We start from the raw sequence: 7,276 nt of genomic DNA on the forward strand, positions 1-7,276 counted from the left end.
CACCTGGATGCTCAGAGGATATGCATGAGCTGTTGTGGTAGCCAGGTGCAAAAGGCACATCTGGATCTCCTACTGGAGGTGGCATTCCTGTCCTGCTGGTCTGAGCCATGAGGGGCTCCTAAGGCTCCTCACTAGACCTGCGCTTTCTCATACTCCTCACAGAGAACATCGAAGGCTAGTCTTTAGTCTAGTCTAGCCTATTCTTTAGGCAGAGTCTACCAATCAATATTTCTGTGGATAAGCTGGATGCTTCTCTGCTGTCGTCTGCAGAGAGATCTTTGGATTTGGAAGCCTGTCCCGTCTCCTCCTCCTGGGTCAGAGGCAAGTCCTGCTCCTCAATGTCTCATGGTGAAAGGCTGCAGCGAGGATGGAACATTATGCCTCGTTACTGCAGCAGGCTGACCTCCCCAGCTAGTGGTCATTGCTGCTTTGGCTTTGCTACAGGCTGTTTCAGTAGTACCCTTCCCGCCTGGTGCTAGTCTGCAGACCACCCGTAACCCAACTGACACATTCAAGCTGAGGTGTCTCACCAGATGTGGCTGTTGTGGGGAGCCATTTGAAAACTGTGGACCTGTGAATGCTGTTCCCATTTTTTAATGACTACAGAAGACATCTCAGGACTCCATGCTGCTTTTGGGATGAAAGTGAGCTATGCGTTGGCATGGGTTCCAACATTATAAATGAGGTTATTATGGGTAGTGCTGGGTCTCTGAAGACATGCTGTTGGTGGAGGTGCTGGTGAGAGACCTGATATAATGTGGGCCAAGCTGTGCAGCCTTATGTCATGTGTGTTGGCAGCTCTTGACAACTGGCAGGAGTGGGCTCTCTAGCATATGGGTCATGCAGACAACATGAAGGATGGCTATGCTTCCAAAACTACATCCCTCAATATCTGAGTGCCCTGGAGGGGACTTGAAAAGCTAGAAAACATGGTGGCAGAGAGAGTGGCTCCCAGAGCCTGGTCCCGTATACTGTGACAGTGTATGAGCAGCCAGAATGTGTTGAGAAATGTGTCTCAGGACCAGGCTGACACTGATTTACTAATTTTGCATATTAGAAGCTTTTAAAACATGCTGTTTCAACATAGAGATGAATCACAGGATTCTGCTTCTGAGATCCCATGATCAGAAAGGAAAACTGAGCTTATCACATGGACTGGGAGCAGGAACTTGTAATTTATGGTCTTTTGTTTTTAAAACAAAACTGAGCCTGCAGACCTCAATATTGCATAACCCACTTCCATGCTCAGGAAGTTTGTTCTGAATTTTGGCTTTAGGAGATTACCATACGAGCTTCTACTTCAAATCTAATTATTGCTTAACTTGTGTATTTCTTTCTACACACAGATTTCACCATTGAGAATAGAAGATGTAGACCATGGAAGCCTGACACTTTACATCCCAAATCACCACTTATTTTGAGATGCAGTTTGGTGGAAAGGCTGTCCACAAAGCAGGGTGAAAGAAGACTTGTCTGACTTGTGTGATGCCTTGCAGGCAATCCCATTTGTACCAAATTGTTCCATTACAACTACTCTAAACTTCTCTAATCTTTCCGCTCCCTCATCTGGATGCTCCCCTCCTTCCCACTTAGCCTCATTTCCAAACAGCCTCTCTTTCTTCATATGCTTCATGTCCAAAAACTTCTTCTACCAAGCCCAGGAGAACAAAATGCTGGAGTGCTGCAGATGCATTGCAAGAGAGCTGAGAAAGATGGGGTTCCACCAAGGTGAGCAGGATGGGGTCCCATCTTTCTCGGCTGGTTGGCAGCTGTGAAAATAGCCTCTGAAGTCATGGAGCCATTACCCTTTCGTAACTCTTGACTCACTGAAGGTGACCAGGGCCAGGATACACAGTACTCCTGCCAGCTTTCCTCTATGTCTTACCCTTGTTCTACGGACTCAAGGGTAAACTACATAGTTGGGGAAAATAAAAAGAATGAAGCCTTCTGAATCCCTAAAAGAACCTGGCAGGGAGATCGAGAGGCACAGAGGTGGCCACATCCAAACTTCCCTGTAAATAAGTAATTTTAGAGAGGTAAAAATTTCCACTGTTCTATGTACAAACCTGGAGGTGTTGGAAATCCCCAACTCATCCTGGTGGGGACATTAAAGGACTGCATGAAGCTACACAAAATCATTCAGAATTTTCCCAGAAATTTTGGCGCATGTAAAACTGTCACTTGGCAATTATGCGCTTTTTTTCATATGAAACCAGCCGCCAGCTGAGAGTCTCTTGGCTGCTGTGTTACATGTGTTACATTTACAAAGCTATTTTATAAGGTGACAGGCTGAAAAACAGTTTGGAAACGCAAGTTGATCTTGAAAGTATTTTTTATATCTGTGTCTATGGGATGTCCTGTAGAATGAGACACATTATGGGTAACTGACACAGATCATGTTCTTAATGTGCCACTGACCTCTTAATGCACTCTGAAGCTCTGGAGATAAAGCGAAGGTAGGATGGACTTAATGGGTGCTAGAAAGCCAGTTCAGTCATGACAGTAAGATTTGTCAGGTTAATAACTGCTTAAACCTAGGTGATTTGAACAAAGCAGAGGTGGTTATAAGTAGTCTTCTGAATGCAAATGTGTTTCCAGTTTGGGATATGAGCTATAGATTTAGGTGTTCTGCTTCAAAAGGGAAAGCAAAAGCTGCAGATGGTGGGGTTTTTTTTTAATTAAAATACATTTTCATGAGCAATATTGCTGGCTCCAAGTCATTGGGAAATTTTCCTTCTGATCAACATTTTCTGGTTTTTTTCCAGGGCTCATTTGTTGAAAAATGAGCCTGAGTAGAAAAGGCAGCTCAAGGCGACCCAGCCACGTTCTGCTGCAGAGGAGAGCAGAGATAACAGCTCAGAGAAGGTGGCAAGAGAGGTGAGGGTGAGCCGGCTGCAGAAAGAGGGAGCGGGCGCTGCTCCTCTGCTGGCAGGGCACCAGCAGAGGATGTGGGAGCAGCCCTCAGACACCACTAAATGTGCAGCTGCCCCAGCCCGGAGTTTGGCGCAAAATGTTTGCAGAGCCCAGAGCAAATGCTCAGGTAGCTAACCCGTGAGTGCCATGCTGTCAGGACTGCCCACTTCTGATACCTCCCGGTGTGTGCGAGGGTCAGATATATCCACACAGGCTGCAATCTCAGCTGGCCAGCATAGCTACCCCATAGATGCCTTAGGAGCCTACATAATTTCGGTAGATCCCCGACTTGTCTGTGGGCCACAGCACTGACAGAAAAGCTCATCAGTAATACATGCTCCTGTTTTATCTGCAGCAAGTCCCTTCACATCCCACTTTTTGTAGCAGTTTGCCTTCCGCAGGGCATTATCAGGAGTCAGTAAAAGGCAGGCTCGCTGCTCCCCTCCGTAGTGCTGACAGCAGTGCCTGCAGCCCCCTCGGGTCGGGGGCTGAGAGAGTTCACAAGGGCGAGGCAGGCTGCTGTGAGCCAGACAGTCAGAGTTTAATTTACTAATAGAGATACAATCTAAGCGGCTACAGACTTTCTGGGCACTTCTGCGGCTCTCCGAGCCTCTTCTGTGGCAGGGGGAGGCTGCGCTGCCTGCGCAGCATTCACCCAAGTTTTCCAAGTGTGAAATGTGCAGCGAAGAAAGGAACTGGGATGCGAAAGAGTGGCAGCTGCTCCAGGGCTGTTAGAGAGGCTCTTTTACAGGCGAATGAACCATCAATTTGTAGTAAGACATTGTTTTCTAAACATAGCATAAAAACTGTTATCTTGCCTGGCTGGTCATTAGAAGAGAGATAATTATAGCCTCTGTGCGACAGCCTGGCGCAGAACAGGGGCCGCATTGTCCCAGGGCCCAGCTGGGTTCTAGCGCAGGCACCCCAGGCCAGCGCTGGGACAAGGGGGCTCCTTGTGCCCCGGCAAGTTCAAAAGAGGAATGGAAGTGCTCTAAGTAGGTGCTAAGCACCTATTTCGCTCTGACTCCGGCCTTGAAAACTACTCCACAAGAGAAAGGTGAGGAGGGCAGAGCTGTCACTGCTGTAGCTCCATCCTCCCTGGCTTTCGATACAACACGTACTATGACTGCTATTTTTCTCTCCTTAAAAAAAACCCCAAAACTCTAGGTTTTAATTTATTTTTGTTTTGTGTTTCTGCTTTCCAACGCAGACCAATGATACCTGTATGATGGATGGGCATTCAGAAGGAAGGACATACTACCTGTTTAGGGGCCGCTTTCTGAGCCCTGAATGGGAGGTTTAAACCTCAGCTGCTGCTGCAGCACCCTGGGGGAGTCCTGGTGGACTCCAAGCTTCAGGGGGCCAGCACGTCCCCCAGGGCTGTCAGGAAATCCTAGACTATTGCTTTTCACCACCCATCCGGGAAAGATGGTGCTTCCCCACCCCATTGCAGTGGGCCAACACGCACCTCACTGCTCCAGCACCTGCCCACGCCAGTCCCTCTGTGTTCAGGGAGTTCGTGCCTAGGAGTGCCGCAGCGCGTTTTGTCTATGTGTTTAGCCAGCGTGTTACACTGGAGGAGGAGCACAGTCGTAACTGCAGATAGTAAACTGAGCTATCACTTTGATTGCTCATTTCAGCCAGGTGCCCCAAATGACTTACCTATCATCATTTAGGAAACTTTTGGTAAAACGGAGACTTAAACATGCATGTCCCGAGCCTTGGGTTAGCATGTAAAGCTACTGGGCAGTATTTGCTGTCTAGAGCTTTATTTGTGGCTCAGAGGTGAAAAGGAAAAAGTTAAAAATTCTCCAGGCAGACCAGGTACAGTCAAGTCTTTGATGCCACTGTTATGTAAACTTCAGGTTTATTTTTAGCAGTGCTTTCTAAAAAACAATGGCCAGAAATAATAAATAATTCTGTTGTTTCACGTGAAATAATTAGTCTGTTTTTCCAGTTTCTGTGTTCACACTGTAGCTCAGGCAATCTCCTTTTAGAAATATTCCAATTAATCAAGTGTGACAACAGGAAGTGTAAAAATTAACTTCCTACTACTTCTTTGAAAGTAAGTAAGTAGCTGGGCGAAGAGGGAACACCTTGATGATGTCTCCACTAAAGGAAAGACTTTGGTAGGATCTCATTCTTATTAGACAAAAGAGAATCCATACAGGGTACCTTTCTTGCATCCCAAGTGTGAGGAAACCTGGTTTAGCTAGTAAAACTACTTGATTCAACCAGCCAATGGCAAGTCATGTGTAAGAATACTACTAGGAAAAGAAGTGTCTTACATAAAGTAGTGAGCAAGTTAAGAACATAACATTCCTACTACAGGTGGAAACACAAAGCAATATTCAGATTTATTGGTAGGACAGTCGAGGCTTCTTTTTTAAAAAAAAATATTTCTTATGTCTTGCATAACAGAAAGACAGGAAGTCTTTTCTGTAATCCCAATGAGAACAACCCCAGCAACTCAAAGGATTAGACAAATATGCAAGCAAAATAAGTCTGTTCAAAATAAGACACTAATTTAATATTCCAAAAGTAATGTGTGTGTGTAATGCAGTTATTTTTGCTTGAGTTCTCCTTGCATCTCTGAAAGAGACCAGTCTTACAGCCATGGCTGTCATTCAAGTGATGAACTGAATAAAGTCTGAAGAACATGGTACTACAGATACAAAAAACCCAGAGATATTCTTTGAATGTAGTCAAATACAAGGTGTTTTTAACTTTAGGATGTATATGGTAAAATACAAACTATAAACATATATGACTCCATTGCTGTTCTCAGTCAAATGTATTTTTAAAGCCATCTAAACTACTTTTTATCTGTGTGTGCTCGCTTGGTTTTGGAGTTTTGTTTAAATTTTGGAGAGATTAGAGGAAAAAGAATGTGCTCCAAGGAGGATCTGCCTCTGTAGTCTGTAATTCTTTTATTCCTCTGAATGTGGTGTAGTTCCCATAAACTCTAGGAATAAAATATTTACTGGGGTTCAAAGTTTGCTTGGGGCATTTGGTTCATGTTCATACTAGTCTGAGAGAAATCACATTTTGAAGAGACTTACCGAGACTCTAATCTCTCCGCAGAGAGCTGAATGGCTGTGGCAGGCTTGACAATGCTATTCATTTTTGGAACCTCACTAGCAAAACAAGCACTCAACACAAAAGGATATATAGCATCTAGGCTACTGTACTGTTCATACATCTGTATCTATCATCTTGCAAGGGAGTTCACACCATATAAATACGTATCACTGGAATAATACCATTTTCCATTCTGTATCTTGGGAATTAGTGTTCCCCAGTGTCAGGTAGTACTGATTAATGATACAACACACACCTTCCTATTGATCAAAGAGACAAAAAGTCTTAAAAGCAAAACTGTTTTAAACCTAGGGAACAAGTTGCATTACCTATTATACACTATTTGAACAGTTAGCATATATATGTCTATTGGTGTGTGACTAATGTACACTATTCTTTATCAAATAATTAAGCGCTTAGCTGTTCAGGCAGTGAGTATATCTGTCCACTTTAACAGTAGGGGTTTAATGTTTTTATAAATACTTAATAAAGTATATATAATTTAAAGTACAGTTTCATTCTACATCTACGTCTTCATCCTCTTAGGTCTTTAATCCTATGCACACAGCTGGAATGCTAAACAAAAAAATTATGTCCCTACAGTTTCTTAGCAGTGAAAATATTTAACTATTATCAACAGGCAAAAAAGCAACTCCCCCCTCTCCCCTATAAATAAACATAGCAGAGAAATGACATCAGAATTACCTTGCTTGAGGTGTGCAACTTTTTATTCCTTTTCTCCACACAGTATGAAAGTGCTATTTTTTCCAAGTTTTTCTGTACCCCAAACTCCAGCCAACATTATTCTACAGAAGGAAAGGCAGGCAGCAGAGGGAGGCCTGGACACCTTTTCTCTTTCAGAGAGGAGCTAATCAAACATTCCCATCAAGCTCCCAGCTCTGTGAAAGGCACATTGCTCTCCCTCCCTCTTCCCTCCCTCCCTCCCTCCCTCTGCTCCTCTCTCCCTGTCTGTCTCTCCCTCTCCCTCCCGCACACACAGACCTACAGAGCTCCTTACATTGATTTAGCAGCCGAATTAGGCGGTCCTATTTTAAATTCATGTTCCCTCCCACATATTTTTGGTAGGGATTTATATGTTGCTTTTGCACTAGCCTGTCAGATTTGTCAAGTTTTTCTCTTTTGGGAAGCAAAGCTTTATGCGACGGATGTTTTGGCTGACTTTTTTTCAGTCCCTCTGTGAAGTTCATCGTTGAAGTAGAAGGACTACAACTAGTAGCTGGGAGTAAACTACACAGGTCTAAAGATTATAAATACCAGATTA

At 44.1% G+C, this 7,276-nt stretch overlaps 1 protein-coding gene across 1 annotated transcript in view; it reads right to left on the reverse strand.

Moving 5' to 3' along the window:
* VIT (vitrin) overlaps nt 1-6,747 on the reverse strand; it is a 55,041-nt gene extending 48,294 nt beyond the window's left edge. The window contains exon 1 of the mRNA XM_049831255.1: nt 6,700-6,747. The gene's annotated coding sequence lies outside the window, so the exon portion shown is untranslated. The remainder of the gene's footprint in view (nt 1-6,699) is intronic.
* Nucleotides 6,748-7,276: the final 529 nt, after the last annotated feature.

The sequence above is a fragment of the Accipiter gentilis genome, chromosome 28 (assembly GCF_929443795.1).
Source record: "Accipiter gentilis chromosome 28, bAccGen1.1, whole genome shotgun sequence".
NCBI lineage: Eukaryota > Metazoa > Chordata > Aves > Accipitriformes > Accipitridae > Astur > Astur gentilis.